This window comes from Odocoileus virginianus, chromosome 24 (genome assembly GCF_023699985.2).
Source record: "Odocoileus virginianus isolate 20LAN1187 ecotype Illinois chromosome 24, Ovbor_1.2, whole genome shotgun sequence".
Taxonomy (NCBI): Eukaryota; Metazoa; Chordata; class Mammalia; order Artiodactyla; family Cervidae; genus Odocoileus; species Odocoileus virginianus.
The window spans coordinates 51,918,133-51,943,068 of record NC_069697.1 but is presented as its reverse complement, the minus strand read 5'-3'; the positions used below and the strand labels follow the sequence as shown (position 1 = coordinate 51,943,068).

Sequence of the window (24,936 nt, the reverse complement as noted above, 5' to 3'; positions counted from 1 at the left end):
GAGTATGGAAGATATTTGCTGTAGCAGTTTCAGAACAATAGCTTTGGGTCTGGGCTTTGATTGGTCAGGCGAAGGGCTAGGAGGAGTCAAGGGCCCGTATGGGAGTCGGAATTGGACTTGGGAAGCGCCGTGTGGAGTCAGGCATAAAACTTGTTGGAGGAGAGCAAGGAGCCCGCTCCTGGAGCTCTCTCTCCTCATCCGCGCGGCGCCTCGGGGGTTCCCACCACCCTTGCGATTTATTTTTATATCTGCTTTTTATAGAGAAAGAAATATATATATATATATATATATTTTTTTTTCCTCTTAAGTGAAAATTCCTGTTTCAAGAGAAAATAAGACAAGATCAATGAAGGAGAGAAGAGCCAGCCAGAAATTATCCAGTAAATCTATCATGGATCCTAATCAGAACGTGAAATGCAAGATAGTAGTGGTGGGAGACAGTCAGTGTGGGAAAACCGCGCTACTCCACGTCTTCGCCAAAGACTGCTTCCCCGCAAATTACGTCCCTACAGTGTTTGAGAATTACACGGCCAGTTTTGAAATCGACACACAAAGAATAGAGTTGAGCCTCTGGGACACTTCGGGGTCTCCTTACTACGACAACGTCCGGCCCCTCTCTTACCCAGACTCAGACGCTGTGCTGATTTGCTTTGACATCAGTAGACCAGAGACTCTGGACAGGGTCCTAAAAAAGTGGAAAGGTGAAATCCAGGAGTTCTGTCCCAACACCAAAATGCTCTTGGTTGGCTGCAAATCTGATCTTCGAACAGATGTCAGTATATTAGTAGAGCTCTCGAATCACAGGCAGACACCGGTGTCCTATGACCAGGGAGCAAATATGGCCAAACAGATCGGAGCAGCTACTTACATTGAATGCTCAGCTTTACAGTCAGAAAATAGCGTCAGAGACATTTTTCACGTGGCCACCTTGGCATGTGTAAACAAGACAAATGAAAACGTTAAGCGGAACAAATCGCAGAGGGCGACAAAGCGGATTTCACATATGCCTAGCAGACCAGAACTCTCGGCACTGGCTACAGACTTACGAAAGGACAAAGCCAAGAGTTGTACTGTGATGTGAATCTCCGGTTATTTTTTATGAGGACAAGGAAATTAAATGTAAAAACCACCACCAACAAAACAGAAAGGTGAAGTCTGAACAAAGTGCACAGCCAAAGTCACATGTTCTGGAGGCTTAGGAGGCATTTGGAAAGATTGTTCATCTTTTTGGAATCCTGTCCTTAGATTTGCCATGTAGAACAAGTGGTGGGAAGTGAGTTCATTGAAGAGTTTTGAAATGTGACTTGAAAACTATGCCAAAAAAGAGAGATTCAGATGGGCTAGAGGTTGAAGAAGAGGAATGCGAGTACCTCCAAGAAGAAAAACCACACTCTGAATGGTGCTTGCATTTTTGTTTTCTTTGTTACATTCTATTCACGGATCTCTACTTTGATTTAATTTTTAAGTGTTTTAATCTCCTTTACAAAAAAGTATATATTAATATACCATCCTCATTGGGGAACTGGCACTGTGACCTTAGCATTTAGTTTTCTAGAGGATGTGATCTAATTTTCTCCTAGCTCATCATTAAAATGGAAATTGTATCAGGACCCATGGGATATCCAGAGGAAAGTTGGTGAGGCTTTGAAAGCTTGCTGTCCTGAAGATAGCTGAGCGACATGGTTCCCAAGGAAGGCTTTTGCAGTGTTTCGAGATGCGGAGACCAGTACTACAAAGATTGAATAGGTCAACTAGAGGAAAAGTGTCAATTTTTATTCAGTCTGATGGTTCTGTTCATCCTTGTGATTGTCATTAAAAAGTGGTAAATTGCTCAATGTGATATTTTTGTGTGCTGTTTAGAAAAGAGGGTGTGTGATTTTTTTTTTTTTTTTGGCCATCATTGATAAAAATGCAACGTCAAATAAAAGGTGTCTTGGTATGACATCATAGAATGATCCAAGGGGGAAACCATGTAGGTACTATTGATATTTTCACCTGACCGAGATAACGAATGAAGGATAGTAGCAGAAAGCACAGTTTGTGAGTTAAGTTGTCTGGATGTAAGAGACCAAAAGTACAAAGCAAAAGGCCTATTTTGGGATGAAGCTCCAAAGTTGGCAACATTTGATAATCAGTTGGCTTATTTCAATATCTTTCAATGAACATGATAAGAATGGCCCTCTGTTCCAAGCTTTTGAGAATCCTTAGAGGAAAATTATGTAATGTCAGTCCTACACTATCCTATGGCATTTCTAGAGAGTGAACTTTTGAAAATGAGCTTTCTTTCCAATGATAAATCTTCATTTTTGAAGTGTTGAAGCCATGCTCCCGTTCATTCAGTTGTGGCAGGAGAGGAGATTAAGGTAATTACAACACTCAGTCTGTGTCTTACAAGCACTTTGTTTTGTCTCTGCAAGAAAATAGCATTCCAGTCATTTTCCCCAAGAAATACAGATGTTTTACCAACATGATATGCTCTGATTAATGCAGCATTATGCTTTGGGCAGTATTATGAAATAGCTGGCAAGTGCTTTCTGTATTTAAATATTGTAAAAAGAAAATAAGTTATAACTGTCATAAAGCAGAACTTTCGTTGCAGTTTTTTAAATGTTGAAGTCACTTTGTATGTTTGTTTGGTCAATGTTTCTGCAGTATTTATTAAAACATACTTTTTTTTGTTTCTTCAAATTAAAAAGTAACCATGTCTGTCAAAAAAAAAAGGGCCCATATGGGTTCATTTCTTTAATCCATAAAATATATTAAAAGCTTATAACTTTAATTAGAATAATATAAAAAATCCATCTCTTAAGAGGACAGAAAAAAATCATGAACAAAAAATAAAAATGACAAACTTTTGGAGAATGTTCAAAATAAGTGGATTTAAGCACTGAGATTATCATTTTTTCACCTGGGATAGTAGTAAAAAAAAAAAGTTTAATGCAAATACTCCATGGTAATGAATCAGAGATAAACTAGTACAATCAAACTCAACAGGCAGTGTTGCTGCGGTTCAGTCAGTAAGTCATATCTGACTCTTTGTGACCCCATGGATATGTGAAGTTGTTGATACTTCCCCCAGCCACTGTGACTCCAGCCTGGCATTTCACATGATGTGCTCTGCATAAAGTTAAATAAACAAGCTGACAGTGTACAGCCTTGATGCACTGCTTTGGCAATTTGGAACCAGTTCATTGTTCCATGTCTGGTTCTAACTGTTGCTTCTTGGCCTGCATACAGTTTTCTCAGGAGGCAGGTAAGATGGTCTGGTATTCCCATCTCTTTAGAATTTTCCACAATTTGCTGTGATCCACACAGTCAAAGGCTTTAACATAGTCAATGAAGCAGAAGTAGATGTTTCTCTGGAATTCCCTTGCTTTTTCTATGATCCAGTGTATGTTGGCAATTTGATGTCTGATTCCTCTACCTTTACTAAATCAGTTTGTACATCTTGAAGTTCTCAGTTAGTATCTTTTAAAATGTGAGTCTTATTGCCAGAAAATTACTGAATCTCTTAAAAATATTCCCAGTAACTCTTCTTTTTACATGAGAATTTAATGCTCTATTTGAAAGATATTTTTACTACCCTGCATTTTTATGATTGCTTGCTCTTTCCGTTCAGCTATGTAATTTCTGCATTGCACATAATACTCATTTTCCTCGTAACCCGAGAAGAGAACAGTCTTGTCTAAATGAGACAAGATGTTTTTCCATGTCAACATCAAAGATTTAAAAGTCATCATCATCACATCGGGTTGGCCACAAAGTTCATTCTGTAAGACGTTATGGAAAACTCCAATGAACCTTGGGTCAACCCAATATTTTTTTTCTGTAACTGATTTTTATTATCTAAGCAACCTTTGAACTTATTTCCAGAAGTGATAAAGAGCAGAGATATCCTAACCAGCTAGCCTCCCAGCCAACCAGGAGTCTTATCTATCAATCACATTCTGGAAGACAGCATGTCTGGGCTGCTCACGGAGGCTCAGCTCTTGGTGTGACCTCTCTGCAGGCCTGTTGGCAGTATTTTAGAATCTTTGAGATGCAGGCACTGGAAGCTGTCATTTAGGGGGAGATGAATGTTATGACTTCTTTGCTCAATCCCAACTAAGGAGCCTGGCTTTACCCAGAAACCTTACTTACCCTGAAACAAGGTGTTAACCTTAAGTACTTAAGATGCTATCTCTTTTAATTCAGTAAAATTTTACATTTTAAATTTCTTACACTCCAAAATTGTTCATCTGTTTTTTGCATTGCTTAAACATGTTTTGTCTTTTTGTCCACTCAATTTTTATATTTCTTATTGTACTGTATATTTTATGTCTAATCAGCTGGAATTTACTTCTTATTAAGAATCAGTTCTTCATTTTAACTGTTTTTTCCTCCTATCTAAATTTGTTCTCTGAATTCAATAATCTTATATTTATCTTTTTATTTTATTATAACTGTGATCAGCATGTTAAACTTCAACTTTTATATATATAATCTTTTACATTTTATTTCCCCTAATTTAAAAAATAATTTTAATAATTTTAATTCTCTTTTAACCTCACTTTATCTTTATTTTTCAGAGTATTTTCTATTTTAATTCAAGACTCCTTGAGTTACTTTATCAATTTTATGATTTCTTAATCTTTTAGCTGTTGGTATCAAGCAAATTTATTTTTAATTAATTTTATTACTTACTGTTAAGCAGTGGTTTTGGTTTTTAATGTCAAAATTTTCCAGCTTAATGAGATGTAACTCATTACATATAACTGTGTAAGTTTAAGGTACATAATGTGATGCTTTTATTATGTATATAATATGAAATGATTAACAGAATAGGGTTAGTTAACACCTCCGTTACCTCACACATAATTAACATCTTTTTTTGTGTGGTGAGACTATTTAAGATCTACTTGTAGCAACTTTTAAGTATATGATATAGTACTTCTAACTATAGTCAGCCTGTTGTACATTGAAAGTGAAAGTTGCTCAGTCATGTCCGACTCTTTGCGACCCCATGGACTATACAGTCCATGGAATTTTCCGGGCCAGAATACTGGAGTGTGTAGCCTTTCCCTTCTCCAGGGGATCTTCCCAACCCAGGGATCGAACCCAGGTATCCCCCATTGCAGGCAGATTATTTGCCAGCTGAGCCACAAGGGAAGCCCAAGAATACTGGAGTGGGTGGCCTATCCCTTCTCCAGGGGATCTTCCCGACCCAGAAATCCAACTGGGGTCTCCTGCATTGCAGGTGGATTCTTTACCAACTGAGCTACCAGGGAAGCCTTGGTATATTGTTGTATATTAGATTTCCTCAATTTATTCATCTTATAATTGGAAGTTTGTATCCTTTGACAAATATCTCCATTTCCCTCACCCCCCCCAGCCCGCAGCAGCAGCCATTGTTTCTATGCGTCCAGCTTTTTTTTACTTCCACATTTAAGTGATATCATACAGTAAATGTCTTTCTCTGACTATTTCACTCAGCATAATGCCCTCACAGCCCACCCATGTTGTCATACATGACAGGACTTCCTTCTGTTTTTAAACAGCTTAATAATATTTCATTGTATGATATACACATATATATGTGTGTGTGTATATATATATCTCACATTTTCTTTATCCATTCATCCATCAACAGACACTGAAGCTGTTTCACCTCTTGGCCACTGTGAGGAATACTGCAACAAACAGGGAGACACAGATGTCTCTTTGATATAGTGATTCCATTTCCTCTGGATACATACTCAGAGTGGGATTGCTGGATCACATGGTAGTTCTGTTTTTAATTTCTTTAGGAACCTCCATACTGCTTTTCCATAGTAGCTGTACCATTTTACATTCCTACGCATAGTGCTTAAGATTCCCTTTTCTCCACATCCTTGCCAATCTCCTGTCTTTTTGATAGTAGCCATTCTAATAGATGGGTAGACTGTAGTTTCTATTTGAATTTCTCTGATGACTAGTGATGTTGGCCATCTATTCATGCATCTGTTGACCATTCATATATCTTCTTTGGAAAAATGTCTATTTGAGTCCTCTGCCCATTTTTATTTTTTTATATAAATTTATTCATTTTAATTGGAGGCTAATTACTTTACAATTTTGTATTGGTTTTGTCATACATTGACATGAATCTGCCACGGGTGTACATGTGTTCCCCATCCTGAACCCCCCTCCCACCTCCCTCCCCATCCCATCCTTCTGGGTCATCCCAGTGCACTAGCCCTGAGCACCCTGTATCATGCATTGAACCTGGACTGGCAATTTGTTTCACATATGATAATATACATGTTTCAATGCCATTCTCCCAAATCATCCCACCCTTGCCCAGTCCCACAGAGTCCAAAAGACTGTTCTACACATTTGTGTCTCTTTTGCTGTCTCTCATACAGGGTTATTGTTACCGTCTTTCTAAATTCCATATATGTGTGTTAGCATACTGTATTGGTGTTTTTCTTTCTGGCTTACTTCACTCTGTATAATAGGCTACAGTTTCATCCACCTCATTAGAACTGATTCACATGTATTCTTTTTAATGGTTGAGTAATATTCCATTGTGTATATGTACCACAGCTTTCTTATCCATTCATCTGCTGATGGACATCTAGGTTACTTCCATGTCCTGGCTATTATAAACAGTGCTACAATGAACATTGGGGTACACGTGTCTCTTTCATTTCTGGTTTCCTTGGTGTGTATGCTCAGCAGTGGGACTGCTGGGTCATATGGCAGTTCTATTTCCAGTTTTTTAAGGAATCTCCACACTGTCCTCCATAGTGGCTGTACTAGTTTGCATTCCCACCAACAGTGTAAGAGGGTTCCCTTTTCTCCACACCCTCTCCAGCATTTATTGCTTATAGACTTTTGGATAGCAGCCATTCTGACTGGCATGAAATGGTACATCATTGTGGTTTTGATTTGCATTTCTCTGATAATGAGTGATGTTGAGCATCTTTTCATGTGTTTGTTAGCCATCTGTATGTCTTCTTTGGAGAAATGTCTGTTTCGTTCTTTGGCCCATTTTTTGATTGGGTCGTTTCTATTTCTGGAATTGAGCTGCAGGAGCTGCTTGTATATTTTTGAGATTAATCCTTTTTCTGTTGCTTCGTCTGCTATTATTTTCTCCCATTCTGAAGGCTGTCTTTTCACCTTGCTTATAGTTTCCTTTGTTGTGCAAAAGCTTTTAAGTTTCATTAGGTCCCATTTGTTTATTTTTTTTATTTCCAATATTCTAGGAGGTGGGTCATAGAGGATCCTATGTGGTTTATGTTGGAGAGTGTTTTGCCTATCTTTTCCTCTATGAGTTTTATGGTTTCTGATATTACATTTAGATCTTTCATCCATTTTGAGTTTATTTTTGTGTATGGTGTTAGAAAGTGTTCTGGTTTCATTCTTTTACAAGTGGTTGACCAGTTTCTCCAGCACCACTTGTTAAAAAGATTGTCTTTTCTCCATTGTATATTCTTGCCTCCTTTGTCAAAGATAAGGTGTCCATAGGTATGTGGATTTATCTCTGGGCTTTCTATTCTGTTCCATTGATCTACATTTCTGTCTTTGTGCCAGTACCATACTGTCTTGATGACTGTGGCTTTGTAGTAGAGTCTGAAGTCAGGCAGGTTGATTCCTCCAGTTCCATTCTTCTTTCTCAAGATTGCTTTGGCTGTTCGAGGTTTTTTGTATTTCCATACAAATTGTGAAATTATTTGTTCTAGTTCTCTGAAAAATACCATTGGTAGCTTGATAGGGATTGCATTGAATTTATAGATTGCTTTGGGTAGTATTTTCATTTTTACTATATTGACTCTTCCAATCCATGAACATGGTATATTTCTCCATCTGTTTGTGTCCTCTTTGATTTCTTTCATCAGTGTTTTATAGTTTTCTATATATAGGTCTTTTGTTTCTTTAGGTAGATATATTCTTAAGTATTTTATTCTTTTCGTTGCAATGGTGAATGGAGTTCTTTCCTTAATTTCTCTGTTTTCTCATTGTTAGTGTATAGGAATGCAAGAATTTTCTGTGTGTTGATTTTATATCCTGCAACTTTACTATATTCATTGATTAGCTCTAGTAATTTTCTGGTGGAGTCTTTAGGGTTTTCTATGTAGAGGATCATGTCATTTGCAAACAGTGAGAGTTTTACTTCTTCTTTTCCAATCTGGATTCCTTTTATTTCTTTTTCTGCCCTGATTGCTGTGGCCAAAACTTCCAAAAGTATGTTGAATAGTAGTGGTGAGAGTGGGCACCCTTGTCTTGTTCCTGACTTTAGGGAAAATGTTTTCAATTTTTCACCATCAAGGATAATGTTTGCTGTGGGTTTATCATATATGGCTTTTATTATGTTGAGGTATGTTCCTTCTATGCCTGCTTTCTGGAGGGTTTTTAATCATAAATGGATGTTGAATTTTGTCAAAGGCTTTCTCTGCATCTATTGAGATAATCATACGGTTTTTATTATTCAAGTTGTTAATGTGGTGTATTACGCTGATTGATTTGTGGATATTGAAGAATCCTTGCATCCCTGGGATAAAGCCCACTTGGTCATGATGTACGATCTTTTTAATATGTTGTTGGATTCTGTTTGCTAGAATTTTGTTAAGGATTTTTGCATCTATGTTCATCAGTGATATTGGCCTGTAGTTTTCTTTTTTTTTTTTGTGGCATCTTTGTCAGGTTTTGGAATTAGGGTGATGGTGGCCTCATAGAATGAGTTTGGAAGTTTACCTTCCTCTGCAATTTTCTGGAAGAGTTTGAGTAGGATAAGTGTTAGCTCTTCTCTAAATTTTTGGTAGAATTCAGCTGTGAAGCTGTCTGGTCCTGGGCTTTTGTTTGCTGGGAGATTTCTGATTACAGTTTCAATTTCTGTGCTTATGATGGGTCTGTTAAGATTTTCCATTTCTTCCTGGTTCAGTTTTGGAAAGTTGTACTTTTCTAAGAATTTGTCCATTTCTTCCAAGTTGTCCATTTTATTGGCATATAGTTGCTGATAATAGTCTCTTATGATCTTTTGTATTTCTGTGATGTCTGTTGTGATCTCTTCATTTTCATTTCTAATTTTGTTGATTTTATTTTTCTCCCTTTGTTTCCTGATGAGTCTGGCTAGTGGTTTGTCAATTTTATTTATCTTCTCAAAGAACCAGCTTTTGGCTTTGTTGATTTTGCTATGGTCTCTTTTGTTTCTTTTGCATTTATTTCTGCCCTAATTTTTAAGATTTCTTTCCTTCTACTAATCCTGGGGTTCTTCATTTCTTCCTTCCCACAAACTTTAAATGATACAATAGACCAGTTAGATCTAATTGATATCTATAGGACATTTCACTCCAAAACAATGAATTTCACCTTTTTCTTAAGCACACATAGAACCTTCTCCAGGATAGATCACATCCTGGGCCATAAATCTAGCCTTGGTAAATTAAAAAAAATTGAAATCATTCCAAGCATCTTTTCTGACCACAATGCACTAAGATTAGATGTCAATTACAGGAGAAAAACTATTAAAAATTCTCTGCCCATTTTTAAATTGTGTTGTTTTGTTCTGGCTTTGTTATTGAGTTGTATGAGTTTCTTATATTTTTGGATATTTACCTCTTATCAGATATATGGTTTTCAAATATTTTCCCTCATTCTGTAGGATGACTTTTAATTTTGTTCACTGAGTCTTCTGCTGTGTAGAAGTTTTTAGTTTAATGTTTCAGTTTATTTTTGGTTTTGCATCTGTTTCTTTTGATATCATATCCAAAAAAAATCATTGCCAAACCAATATCAAGGAACTTGTTTAGTTTTGCTTTTGCATTTGTTTACTTTGGTATCATAGTCTAAAAATTGTTGCCAAAAACAATGTCAGGTAGCTTTTTTACTATATTTTCATCCAGGCATTTTACAGTTTCAGGTCTTATATTTAAGTTTTTGATCCATTTCAAATTAATTTTTGTGAATGGGGTAAGACAGTCAATTTCAGCCTTTTGTATGTAAATATCTAGTTTTCTTATCATCATCATCATCTTTACTGAAGAGACTATCCTTTTCCCTTTGAGTATTCTTGGCTTCCTTGTCAAACATTAGTTGAATTTATTTCTGAGTTCTCAATTCTATTCCATTGATCTATGTGTCTGTTTTTATACCAGTGTCATACTGCTTTGATTACTATACCTTTATAGCAGTGGTTCTGATTTTCTTGTTCTACAATATATTTGAAAGATATAAAGCATTCCCACAAGTGGCTCCTAATATCTAAGGGAACTATTACTTCATTACACTATTCATAATTATGTCAGGACAACAGGCATAAATCAGTATATTTCCAGACAAACTGGGACATAATAGGTGCCCAAATTACAGCAGTGATTTTCAACTGGGGAGATGGCTTCATCTCCTAAAAGGGTGTAGGGGTATGTCAGAATAGCTAGGGGTATGAGTATCCATCAGGGTCTAAGTAGAAAAACATAAAACACACCAGCTATTTTTAAGAGAGAGAATTTAACATAAAGCATCACTAACCTGTGATTGAGAGGACTGAAAAGACAAAGAGGGAACACAGAAGTTTTCTGGTGGTAGAACTGCAAGAAGTAACTGCCACTCCTAGGAGAGAAATGATTGGGAGATTATTTGAATCTCTGTGCTCCAAAGAGAGGCTCTCAAGGAGCTAAACCTCAGATCCCTGAGGATGAGGCACTGGCTGGAAGGTGCCAGTGCCCTTGGAGCTTGGAGGAAGTCCCTGCAGAACGGAGACTCAGACCTCTAGTGAGGAGGTGTCAGCAGGCTGGTGTTGGTATCTCTGAAGAGGCATAATGATGCCAGTGCGGGGAGTAGAGGAAAGACCTGCAACCCGCAGCCAAGTTGTTGTTTCTCAGTGGCTCAGTCTTGTCCAACTTTTTGCGACCCCATGGATTGCTGCGTGCCAGGTTTCCCTGTCCTCACCATCTCCCAGAGCTTGACTAAACTCATGTCCGTTGAGTTGGTGATGCCATCCAACCATCTCACCCTCTGTCATCCCCTTCTCCTCCTGCCTTCAATCTTTCCCAGAATCAGGGTCTTTTCTAACGAGCTGATTCTTCGAATCAGGTGGCCAAAGTATAGGCACTTCAGCATCAGTGATTCCAATGAATATGGACTGCAGTCAAGTATTGCTACTGAAACCAAGTGCTGATATGAGAGTGAGGACCAGTTGTTAGGAGGACAATGATGGGAACAGAAAGCAAACAGGAGGCTGTAAACCTCTTACCACCCAGCCTTCTATTCTCCTTGTAGAACCTCTACTAGAAGATCCTGACAGGGAGAGCTGCTAGAGAAGCGTGCAGGCCCAGGCACAGCAGCATGAAACGCAGCAGAGCAGAGGAGAGGCTTAGAAAACCAGCTTCATAACCAGCACGTCCCCTCCCCTCGGCTACTCAGCACCCACCCAACCCTTCTACTCATGCTGAACTTCCATACGAGACCAAAACAAAGTTATGCCCTTAATGGAAAGACATAACTTTCTTTTGTATAAATGAACACAGTCTCATTCTCTCCCCATAACACAAAGACACAAAATCCTAACACTCTTTGATCCATCCCTGGTAACAATCATAGTATCTTTCTCTCATTCTCTCCCCATAACACAAAGACACAAAATCCTAACACTCTTTGATCCATCCCTGGTAACAATCATAGTATCTTTCTCTCATTCTCTCCCCATAACACAAAGACACAAAATCCTAACACTCTTTGATCCATCCCTGGTAACAATCATAGTATCTTTCTCTCATTCTCTCCCCATAACACAAAGACACAAAATCCTAACACTCTTTGATCCATCCCTGGTAACAATCATAGTATCTTTCTCTCATTCTCTCCCCATAACACAAAGACACAAAATCCTAACACTCTTTGATCCATCCCTGGTAACAATCATAGTATCTTTCTCTCATTCTCTCCCCATAACACAAAGACACAAAATCCTAACACTCTTTGATCCATCCCTGGTAACAATCATAGTATCTTTCTCTCATTCTCTCCCCATAACACAAAGACACAAAATCCTAACACTCTTTGATCCATCCCTGGTAACAATCATAGTATCTTTCTCTCATTCTCTCCCCATAACACAAAGACACAAAATCCTAACACTCTTTGATCCATCCCTGGTAACAATCATAGTATCTTTCTCTCATTCTCTCCCCATAACACAAAGACACAAAATCCTAACACTCTTTGATCCATCCCTGGTAACAATCATAGTATCTTTCTCTCATTCTCTCCCCATAACACAAAGACACAAAATCCTAACACTCTTTGATCCATCCCTGGTAACAATCATAGTATCTTTCTCTCATTCTCTCCCCATAACACAAAGACACAAAATCCTAACACTCTTTGATCCATCCCTGGTAACAATCATAGTATCTTTCTCTCATTCTCTCCCCATAACACAAAGACACAAAATCCTAACACTCTTTGATCCATCCCTGGTAACAATCATAGTATCTTTCTCTCATTCTCTCCCCATAACACAAAGACACAAAATCCTAACACTCTTTGATCCATCCCTGGTAACAATCACAGTATCTTCTTCTGGAAGACAGGTGTCGTGTGTGTCGCTGCTAGTCTCTCAGTCCTGTCTGACTCTTTGTGACCCCATGGACTGCTGCCCGCCAGGTTCCTCTGTCCATGCGATTTTTCAGGCAACAATACTGAAGTGGGTTGCCATTCCCTTCTCCACGGGATCTTCCCCACCCAGGGATTGAACCTACGTCTTCCATATTGCAGGCAGATTCTTTACCATCTAAGCCACCAGGAAAGATAGACATATAGCTGGTTAAAATAAAACCCACTCTGATATCCTTATCCTATCCTATACATCATTAAAGTGAGGGCTCAACACATTTTTTGTTTCCCAAGAGAGGGAAAGATTCCATTTTGAGAGAGCGTCTCTGAAGCATAGTTTCATTGAGCTTCAGGTGTTAGTTTGCAGTGATTACTAGTCCATTCGGTAACACTGTGTTTACCAAACTTCTGTTTATCCAAATTAGAGATCCTATCTAAGACAACATTCTCTCCTACACCAGAAGTTATCCAATTGGAATAGAGATTCCAATAGCTCTGGAGCTAACATCTGACCCCATGGAGGTCTTTGAAGTAGCTAGTGCAGGAAATGCAAGAGTCAAAGGAACTCATTCCTGGTCTTTGTTCTGCACCATTCTCCAAACTGCTTCTCATACCTGATCCAACACTTGACATCCTTGAAAACTGCCTTGTACTCACTTTCACTTCATCTACTCAGCTGCATTCTGAATCATTTTTTCATGATGCATTCTGAATCATTTTTCCAATCATGCTTGGCACCAACACCAGCCTGAGCATGCTTTCACAAATGACATGGTTCTTTTTCTGTCTGTGTAACCTCTCAAGTAAAAGTTCCGCTTGCTGAGCTCAGCCCAGGATACATCCAGTTGATTAAGCAGGACCGGGCACTGACAAGGTCCCTGTAATTGTACGATTACACTTCTGCTCACTCACTTTCCTTATTTGTATTTTCAAGGCAGACTCTACACAAATGCTCATTTCTACTTTCCGCTGTGGCTGTGGTTTGCAGTGATTCACCTGAGTCAGCCGACTCTCTTATGAACTCTGCTCTTACGGCATTAACTTGTTCTGCAAACCTGGCCAGTTTGGCTATAATCTTATTAGCCTTTGGCCTGCTGGTGTTAGGCTTGTTCATTTCAGGTCAGTGCACTCAATCTGCAACTATAATTTGATAATCCCAAGTGACAAAAAGCTAATAGCTACATTGTTCCAAGCCTAATGAGATTTCATAGAGCATACTCCTTCCCACACCTTGAGCCAAATGACCAAATTTCAGTCTGTGAGCTTTTCTTCTGGAGGTTTAATATCCTGGATCTGCAAAGGACCTGGATTGGAGAGAACAGATGGCCTTATTTTCAAGGCAGCAGGTGCTTCTTTCCAGTTCTTCAAAGTCAAAATTTGGCAAAGGGTTGGCAAAGGGTTAACTGACTGTTGTAATCTTTGTCAATATCACATATTTATCAGGCATTTATAATAAGAATAAATTCTTTCCTTTGAAAATTTGGTTCCCAACTAGATGCATAAGAAATACACCACTTTACATGTTTTTCCAGTATAGTAAACTGTGTCTGTATTTGGCATTCTTTTGAGTCTTTACCCTGAAAAATGCCATAGCTACTTTCAGAGCTTGAAGTCCCAGGATCTGTTCTGGATCACCACTCAATTTGTATTACTAAGCACTGTTTTTTCTTGTAGGTCACAGCCCTAAGAAGAGTTGTGTGAATTGACTTGAAAGATCCTGATCAACTGATCTCCAAATCTAATTTCATACTGCTGAATGGAACATTAGGGCTATTGCTATGGATTAGTGCTTCTTGAATTTTTCATTTGGCCATGAATTAGCTGGAAATCTTGTTGAAATGTGGATTCTGATTCAGTAAATTTGGCAGGGGTGGAGGCTGAGTTTTTGCATTTTAAAATAAATTCTGGGCTACCAGAACTATTTTAAATAGCATGGTTCTAGACTGTGTGATAAGTGGCTTCTCTTCACTTTTCAGCATACTCGGGGTAGATGTTGTGACACTTTCAAAAGCAGGTTTCCAGAAAAGCTACATGTAAAATAATGAAATTAGAACATTCTCTAACACCACACACAAAAATCCCCCTCAAAATACATTAAAGACTTAAATGTAAAAATGGATACTGTAAAACTCCTAGAGGAAAAATAGACAAACCACTCTTTGACATAAAACACAGCGGTATATTTTTGGATCCATATCCTAGAGAAATGCAAATAAAAATGAAAGTAAAGAAATGAAATCTAATTAAACTTAAAATCTTTTACACAGCAAAAGAAACCATAAACAAAACAAAAAGACAACTTACAGAAATGGAAGAAAATATTTGCAAACAACTGGCAAGAGATTAATCTCCAAAATAGACCAACACTCATACAGCTCAACATTAAAAAAGCAGACAACGCAATCAAAAAATAGGCAGAAGATTTAAATAGACATTTCTCCAAAGAAGACATATAGATGGGAATTCCTTGGTTGTTCCAGGGTTTAGGACTCCACATTTCCACTGCAGGGGTCACAGGTTCAATCCCTTTTTGGGGAGCTAAGATTCTAGAGGCCACATGGCATGTCCCCCACAAAAAGAAAAAAGAAACACACAGATGGCTCAAAGACACACGAAAAGATGTTTAACATCGCTAAATATTGTTGTTCAGTTGCTAAGTCATGTCCAACTCTTTGCAACCCCATGGACTGCAGCATGCCAGTCTTCCCTGTCTTTCACTATCTCCTGGAGTTTGCTCAAACTCACGTCCATTGAGTCAGTGATGCCATCCAACCATCTCATCCTCTGTTGCCCTCTTCTTCTCCTGCCCTCAATCTTTCCCAGCATCAAGGTCTTTTCCAATGAGTTGGTTCTTTGCATCAGATGGTCAAAGTATTGGAGCTTCAGCTTCAGCATGAGTCCTTCCAATGAGTATTCAGGGTTGATTTCCTTTAGGATGGACTGGTTTGATCTCCTTGCTGTCAAGTGACTCTCAAGAGTCTTCTCCAACACCACCATTCAAAACCATCAATTCTTTAGCACTCAGTCTTCTTTATGACCCAACTCTCACATCTGTACATGATTACTAGAAAAACACTTCCTGGTGGCTCAGATGGTAAAGAATTTGCCTGCAGTGCGGGAGACCCAGGTTTGATCCCTGGATCAGGAAGATCTCTTGGAGAAGAGAATGACTATCCACTTTGATATTCTTGCCTGGAGAATTCCATGGACAGGGGCCATACAGTCTGTGAGGTTGCAAATAATCAGATGTGACTGAGTGACTAACACTTTCACACTTTTGCTAATTGTTAGAGAAATACAACTCAAAACTGCAAACTAGAGTGAAGTGTCACCTCACACCAGTTAGGATGGCCATCATCAAAGTCTACAAATAAATCCTAGAGAGCGTGTGGAGCATAAGGAACCCCCCTGCACTGTTGGTGAGGTTTAAACTGCTGCGGTCACTGTGGAGAACAGTATGCCCAATGTGCTCAGTCGTGTCCAGCTCTTTGCGACCTCATGGACTACAGTCTGCCAGGCTCCTGTGTCTATAGGGTTTTCCTGGCAAGAGTACTGGAGTGGGCTGCCATTCCCTTCTCCAGGGGATCTTCCTGGCCCAGGGATGAAACCCACATCTCCTGTGTCTCCTGCAGTGGCAGGTGAATTCTTTACCACGGAACCACCTGGGAAGCCATGGAGAATGGTATGGTAGTTCCTTAAAAACTAAAAACAGAGCTCCTTTGTGATCTTGCAGTGCTACTCTTGGGCATATATCCAGAGAAAACTATAATCTGGAAAGATACATGCACCCCAGTGTTCATTGCAGCACTGTTTTCAATAGCCAAGACATGGAAGAAACCTAAATGTCCAATTACTGATGAATGGATAAAGAAGATGTGCTCTATACATATACAGTGGAATATTACTCAATCATAAAAAGAATAAAATAATGCCATTTGCAGCAACATGAATAAATCTAGGGGTAGGGAAGGGACAGAGGAAAGAATTGATTGAGAGCCTGTTTAAGAAACAGACCATTGGATCCCCTCCCAAATACGCTGTATAGCAACTATCCCTCTGACACCTGGGAGGAAGTGGTGTAGTCAGTATAAAGATACAACGAAGAGTATCTAGATGAGAATGGGGTTGGGCATTTGGCAGAGTTGAGGGCATGGATATTGTCCTGAAAAATGGGATGGAATGAAATGTCAAAAATGAGCACTGAAACCATGGGCCCAGCTTTCTTCCTGCAATTGGCAACCAAAATGGTGGCAGCCAGAGATACTCTCCAGGTGAGAGACTGGAGAACCTTCTCTAGGGAATTTGACAAATCCGAGACAGAAGGGGAAAAAACCAGCTTAGGACACTGATATCAGGTATTCACTGAAAGAATCAGTCAGAGCAAAATAGCGACATGCCCCACCAATTTGCAGTTCTTTAGTTCCCCACTCAAATGTGAGCAAATAGCTAAGGATCAACAGACTGTAGAAGCAAACACTAAGTATGAAAGGTAAAGACCAAAATGAGCTGAGAGAACAAAGCCACCTAAAGGAAGCAGAAAATGCAAATGGGAAAACGTACATAAAACATTCTCAGCATCTTCACAGAGATAAGAGAAGCACTGCATGCATGAAAAAAGAAGAGGATGCTATTAAAACAGGGGTGATCGGAGAACAAAAAAGAGCTATTGGAAATTATAATAGCAAAAATGAAAACTCAGGGGTTGGGCTAAGGCAAAGAAATGGAATGCAGAAAAGAAAACCATAGAAATGTAACTTCCAAATACTAGAAATTCTAGAAAGAAGGCACACAAATAGTGATGTATAAAATTTTCAAGGAAAAATGTAGTAAGATTTCTGGAAATAAAGGACATGAATTTCCAGATTGATGGGGAGCACCAAGTACCGTGGGTGAAAGCAGACCCTGGCTCTGGCCCTGGGACATGTTAGAGTGAAATCAGAAACAGTGAGGATGAGGAGAAGATCCTACAGACTTCCAGAGAGGGAAACATGATTCTTGTAAAGGTTCAGGAGTCAGAGTGGCATCAGGTTCCTTTATAGTAATGATAGAAGCTATAAGAGAAAGGAGTTATGCCTTAAAATTTCAGAAAGAAAGGAATTTCCATTCTGGGGTTCTATATCCAGCCAATATTAATTAAAGATGAACAGGAAGTAAAGGTATTTTCAGGCATGAAAAAACTCTCAAAAGTACTATCTCCCACAGACCCTTTGTTAGAAAGATATTCTAAAATGAGAGAATGAATCAAAAAAAGAGGAAGGCATAAAGATCCAGGCAACAGTGGGTCCAACATGGAAAAAAGGCAAAGAAGATCCTAGGATGTCCGTGAAGAGGAATCCCAAGGTGTGCAGCAGGCCTCGAGAAGTGAGCCCAGATTGGAGCAAGCCCAGAGGCTCCAGAAGATGAAATTAGAGAATATCTAAGACATTTGAATGTACTGAGAAGTGGTTTATAAAATGATGGGGTAGGGAGGATGAAGGGAAGAAGGTCAATTTAGTGGTAAAACATCAAAAACTAAGCCAATAAAGGAAATTATTAACTCTAGAGAAAATAAAATGTTGTTCACAGAATCAAAAATATTTACCAAGTTAGCATAATGCCAACACTGAACATCAATCTGGCCAAATTTCTGCAAGGATGGGGGTGATTGGAATGTCCCTGGCAATGGGATAACAGTGGTGAAACACGTTAGTCTCATTACCCCACAGAGAAATCAATGGGAGAGTCAAATATAAAAAACAAACAACATAAGCATGTTATTTAGATATGTAGAAGTAAATACTACAATAACTGACTAAAAGGATTTAAAGAGTGTCTTCATTTGCTCTTCGTAGAACTATTTGACTATCTGTGCCCATAAAATTTTTGTAAAATTACCAATTTTGTAAAAATAAAACCCACATATTAGAAACGAATGAGATAAGGAGAAGGGAACTCTTTCCTATAAGCAGTCATCTGTTGTAGTCTACAGCAGTGGTTTTGGAAAATAGCAAAAGGATAAGGAAGGACATAAAAAAGCACAAGAATCTCACTATGCAAAGAGAATTGCTGTTAGAATTTCAGCTAAGGTTCGGTGTATTTCCTATAAGCAGAGCATTTAACCTAGCACATTTCTCTTTCACTCCAAGATTCAACTGAATGGAACAAGCATGTGCATGCCAGGTGCTGTGTTAGGTGCTAAGAAGATTGAGACAGACACGTAGCCCCGTCCTCTAGTTCTGTTACAGGTTAGACCTACTCTAACAGAGGTAAAAGGAATATGGAGTTTTCATTACCTGGAGAAGTCCCCTGCTTCCACTTCTTATTAACAAACCAACCCTGAACTTACTAAACGTAATCTCTGTAGCTGCAAAAGTTATAAAAGGAGAAGAAACTCTGCCAAGGCCAGTAATAAAATGAAGCACACTACAGGCTAATCAGGAATTAACCAAATTTAATTCCTATATACTCACTGCATGCTCAGTTGTATCTGACTCTCTGTGACCCTGTGTACTGTAGCCCATCAGGCTTCTCTGTCCATTTCTTCTCTGGATTTCCCAGGCAAGGATGCTGGAGTGGGTTGCCATTTCCACCTCCAAGGGATCCTTCCAACCCAAGAATCGAACCTGCATCTCCTGCATTGGTAGGGGGATTCTTAGCACTGGGCTACCATGGAAGCCCTCTATACTCACTACCAGCACAAAATGTCAAGTATAGTAAGTGCTTGCAGCCCTTACTTTGGCCGATGTAACAGAGTAAACACTTACCTTCACTGTTTTGTCACTGGTAAAGCCTATTAACAATTCCTGCGAAAGTAAAAAAGAATCTGGGTAATAAAGTCTAACCTTTTCTTGTTTCTTTTCCTTTGAGTCTGTCTTGTTTCACCTGCTCATATGGTGCCAATTGCAGAGGCCTTGCAGCGGGCACTTCAGACCCAAGTTATTTGTGCGGAATGGCTGTGATAGACACCTCAGCTCTGCGGACCATGTGGAGAAGCGCTGCACATGACCCTGCAAACCAAGATGGCAGCCGTGGGCTGTGTGCAGGGATGCTGCCCCCAGCGCTGTGATCTAGAGCCTCAGCGCAGCTGCGCTGCTCTCCGGAAACTCCACCCACTCCCTGCCTCTGCTGTTTTTGTTGTTCAGTTGCCAAATCATGTCTGACTCTTTGCGACCCCATGGACTGCCACGCGCCTGGCTTCCCTGTCCTTCACTGTCTCCTGGAGTTTGCTCAAACTTATGTCCATGGAGTTGGTGATGCCATCCAGCCATCTCATCCTCTGTTGCCCGCTTCTCCTGCCCCCAATCTTTCCCAGCATCAGGGTCTTTTCCAGTGACTTGGCTCTTCGCTTCAGGTGGCCATACTATTGGAGCTTCAGTTTCAGCATCAGTCCTTCCAATGAATATTCAGGGTTGATTTCCTTTAGCACTGATTGGTTTGATCTTGCAGTCCAAGGGACTCTCAAGAGTCTTCTCCAGCACCACAGTTTGAAGTGCTCAGCCTTCTTTATGGTCCAGCTCTCACATCCGTACATGACTACTGGCTGCTGCCGCTGCGTCCCTTCAGTCGTGTCCAACTCTGTGGGACCCCATAGACGGAAGCCAACCAGGCTCCCCCGTCCCTGGGATTCTCCAGGCAAGAACACTCCGTTGTCCAAGGGATTTTCCAGGCAAGAGTACCGGAGTGGGGTGCCATTGCCTTCTCCGACTGACTGCTGAGAACCCTATAAAGCTGTTTTGCTCATGGCCTATAGAGGAGAACTTCACCTTGCAATAAGGATGTACACCTGTCTGTTCCTGGTCAAAGATTTAAACTTTTCTTTGCTTCTGAACTGCACTGCCTCATTATATTGGTTCTAAAGGCACTGAGCAGAAGGACCTTTGTTGTGCCAACGGAAGGTCAGTTAACAGCTTTGCTACAAAGCTGGGCAGGGCAGTGGCCTGGTGACCAGGCCTGGGGTTTATTTCTCCCAGCTTTATACTTTTAATTGGAAAATTAAATTCTGCACCCTTTAAGCCCAATTCATGTCAAAGCCATAACTTCTCCTATCCCAACCTGATGAAGGAAAAAAAATAAACAAGATGAACCGGTATGAAACGTTTTGCACCAGAACTGTTTGTTGGTGCCGGCTCCAGCCGCATTCGTGCACTTTCTCTGCAGCAGCAGCCCTGTCTGAAGACAGGGATGGGCAGCATCCCACGTGTCTCTGGAGTCTGACTGCAGCCCTGTTCTCCTCCCACTTGTCTCATCTGTGGAATGGGCCTGCTCACAGCATCAAGCTTTGTTGGTGTTTGGTCCCTAAGTCGTGTTCACCTCTGTGACCCCCGGACGGCAGCGTGCCAGGCTCCTCTGTCCTCCTCTGTCTCCCAGACTTGCTCAAATTCATGTTCACTGAGTTGGTGTTGCTATCTAAGCATCTCATCCTCTGCCACCCTCTTCCCTCATCTTTCCCAGCATCAGGTTTTTTTTTTTTTCCCCCAGTGAGTCGACTCTTTGCATCAGGTGGCCAAAATATTGGAGCTTCAACTTTAGCGTCAGTCCTTCCAATGAATATTCAGGGTTAATTTCCTTTAGTACTGACTGATTTGATCTCCTTGTAGTCCAAGGGATTCTCAAGAGTCTTCTTCAGCACCACTATTTTTTTTTTTTTTCAGTTTCTAGCGGCTTTATTTTGACATACATGACCTCAGACACAAGCGGGGAGGGCAGCACTAGGTGTACAGAAAGGGCGGGCTCGGCGCAAGGCCTGAGCACTCCCTCCCCGGCACGCAAGGTCCCGAGAAAACACAGCGGCGCCCAGAAGCTACCGGAGCCATGTGTCATATCCAGGCGCAGGGCTTGGGCGGCGTGGACAGGCTTAGGCAGCTTCCAGGAAAGTGGAGCAGACAGCAGTCCTCCAGACGAGGCCTTGTTGTTCCCCGAGAAGCAAAGGAACCAGGCCCTACCCACGGTTCTCCCCCAAATTTTCCCTATTAAAACATTTTTTAAATCGGTACAAACAAAACCAAATTGAACAGTTTTAAAGTTCAAAGCAATCTGCATCTAGGAGTGTGCATGTGCCCGGATGAGAGCAAGGGAGCAGAGGACACCGAGCAAGCCCAGGCCTTTGGCCCCTAAGGATCAGCACCACAATTTAAAAGCATCAGTTCTCTGTACTTGTAAGGCACATAGACCAGTGTCTGGCACCTAACAGCTACTATGTAAGCATTTCCTGTCTAATGGAAATAGATCCTGTGTGATTGGGGTCAAAAGCCTGTGCCCCAGGGGGGAAGAAGAGGGTGTGATGAATTGAGAGAGTAGCATTGAAACATACGCATTACCATGTGTAAAATAGATGGTGGGAAGTTGCGTGTAACAGAGAGCTCTACCAGGCCTCTGTGACCACCTAGAAGGCTGGCTGGGAGGGAGGTTCAACGGGGTGGGGACATATGTATACTTAAAGCTGATTCATGTTGCTGGGAGAAACCAACACAGCACTGTAAAGAAATTTTCCTCTAATTAAAAAAAAAGTAGTCTGTGCCCTTTACTAGTCAGAAAAGATTACAGTCTTAAGAGTTTAGCTAACCATTTCTTCCATTCTTTATGCCAGCTTCTTAACAAGCTGTTGGTTGGCTTCCTTCTCCATCTAATTCATGAGAAATAAGCTACTCCACAATTATTAGATTATAAAAATATCTTACTATATGTCAGATGCAATTTTAACCATTTTGGGTACACCATCTCATTTAATCTTTACAACAATTCATTTTAGAGATAAGGAAACCAACGCACAGAGAAATTAAGTTGCTTTCCCAAGGTTAAACAGCTGGCAAGTGCTGGAGCCAGGATTCAGTCCTAAACAAGCTGGCTGCAGGGACCATGCATTTCACATGACAATAGGCTACACCTCAAAGAGCATGCTCTGTTAGGAATAACGTGCAACTTTAAATGCTACTGATCTTTGTTTGTCTGCTGTGAATAGAAGCCAGTTATTCCCAAAGCCTCAACAAAACTCATCAGTTCCCCATTTTCATTTGCCACAAAGCACCGACTTCTTCCCTATCTGAAATTTTCTTTCCACTTTCATTAAAATTAGTCTTATTCAACTGAAAGATCAGAACCTACTGATTTTGAATTCTACATTCACCACATTCATAGTCAAAGTACAGCTAAAGAAAAGTCAGCAGGGAGGTTACTTGGCCATTTGCCTCAGTCTGAACTCTACTAGTGGGCTCTGATGGTAAACGGTCCCTCAGCTAATTCTGTATTTATCTTTGCTGGTCCTTACCTCTAATTCCAACCATTACTCAAGAAGATCAAACTGTGGTGGGAAACTGATCTACAAACCAAGAACCCCATTTACAGGAGAGACTGTTGCTGGGTATAAAAGCTTTCCAGGGTGTTTTCATAGGACTTATTCTGGGTGAGACCAAGAACACCTGGAGTCCCTACTGTTGATCAGAGAGCTGTTTATAGAGAGAGCAGGTTTAGCGCCAAACCAACAAATCCATGACCTTCTCTCTCCACACTAGGACTTTGGGGTCCTGAGGATCAGCAGCAGCCTTAGGGCCAGAACAGCCTCTCTCTTGGGTCAGGGCAGCAGACCATCTGGCATGGCTCTCCCCTGCAGCTACCTTCTCCTAGGCTCTATGTTACCTGTCACCCCGCTGTCATAACCCTCCCATACCACGCTTGTGGCAGTGGAAGTGCATGCATGCAATGCACACACATCACAGGTCCATCTTGCCTTCTTGGGGAACTGTCTTGCCCAAATAACTGCGGAGTTTCTCATGACACTTCAGGGGGACATTAGCAAACCGTTTCTTGGGTAGGGTTACTTCTAAAGTGACTCACCCCACTTTATTTCCAACTTTATTTCCAAATTCTGAGATCAGCTCCCTACATAGAACCAATTTCTAGCCAATTAAACATTTAGGGATTCAACATTTATAAGTGTTTATATGGATGCGTGCATGTACATATATATCTGTGTGTATATGTATATGATCATGTATTAAAGAGACAAGGAAAAGTTCTGGGAAATTACCCAAAGTTCTATATTTGAGATGAAAAGTTGCTGGAAAACTGAAATAAACAAGACGTTCCCATGCAATTAATTTTAGGCCAGTTTTTCTTATTTCTTACTCACAATGCACTTTGCTTCAAACCCAGAAAAAACTAATTTCATCCTAAGGACTAGGAATAGTTTTAGCAGAGAATATCACTGTATTATAGGTATGCATATTAAAATCACAGATATCTTTGTACTGGTCCAAGAATTTAATTTAAAAACTGTCAAAGTAAGCATGATTGCTTAGTTTTGAATTTATGTACTAATATTTACTAAAATTCACTTGCTGCTTGTTCATTTATTTTTGTCTTGAATGTAGGCACACACTAAGCAGCAAATATCCAAAGCTTTAGAAGGTTCCGAGTTAGACCATTCAGCAGAAGTAGAGTGATTTTGTGGGATTCAGATAATTTTGTAGCAAGTGTTATCCCTCCTTATTGCTAGGATTGCTCTTCAACTTGTTCTTGTGTGATGAGGGGGAATAAAATCAGCATTTTCAAAATAGCATTTGTTAAGGCCTCTGTGAAGTGATTGTATTGTTAAATGGCAATTTATGAAAATTGTTACTTTATATTTGGGGTGCATGAGTTAAACATTAGACCACTATGGAAAAGTTTTACTATAAAACTGTCTTGTGCTAGAAGCAATAAAGCCACACACTGGTCATTAAAAAATTTATAAGTGAAGTGATAATATATGATTGTGGTGATTTGCAGGAGATGGTAGGCAGGAAGAAGGAAAGGAGGACTCTATGGTTGACCTTGTTGCTTAGTCGCTCAGTCGTGTCTGACTCTCTGTGACCCTACGTACTGTAACTTTCCAGACCCCTCGGTCCCTGACATTTCCCAGGCAAGAATACTGGAGTGGGTTGCATTTCCTTCTCCAGGTGATCTTCCTGACCAAGGGATCAAAGTCACGTCTTCTGCATTGGCAGGCAGATTCTTTACCTGAGCCACCAGGGCAGCTCATGTGGTTGAACTAAACCTGGCTAATTGCCAGTGATTATTTATTGCAGTAACTTTTAAACTTTGTACTTATCCTGTTTTATTTGCCTTTAAAAAAAAGTGTTATCTGTTATCACAAGAGTGATGTTAGAATTCTGACCTTTGAATCAGGTAGACATAGATTTTACAGAATCCAAACAGATGCCATTTACATACTGTAAGATTTGTAGCACTACAGATTGGAAGAATATAAAAATCATCCAGCCTAGAATATAACTAGATATGACCCATTGGATCCGAACAATCAGTGAAGCAATGTGGATGAGGATTGTGGGGTTAAATCGTACGTGAAAATTAGGGCTCATAAACTCTAATGCAAGGTCAGTGGTTTGT

General features: G+C 40.1%; 1 long non-coding RNA gene and 1 pseudogene across 1 annotated transcript; both read left to right on the top strand.

The window, feature by feature from the left end:
* The first annotated feature begins 285 nt into the window (after nucleotides 1-285).
* LOC110127956 (rho-related GTP-binding protein RhoE pseudogene) lies at nucleotides 286-1,835 on the top strand (annotated as a pseudogene).
* Nucleotides 1,836-3,259: 1,424 nt separating this feature from the next.
* Nucleotides 3,260-24,106, top strand: LOC110127959 (uncharacterized). Its single transcript, XR_011483331.1, has 2 exons — nucleotides 3,260-5,761; nucleotides 14,248-24,106. It is a non-coding gene; the product is annotated as an uncharacterized lncRNA (long non-coding RNA).
* The last annotated feature ends 830 nt before the right edge of the window (nucleotides 24,107-24,936 follow it).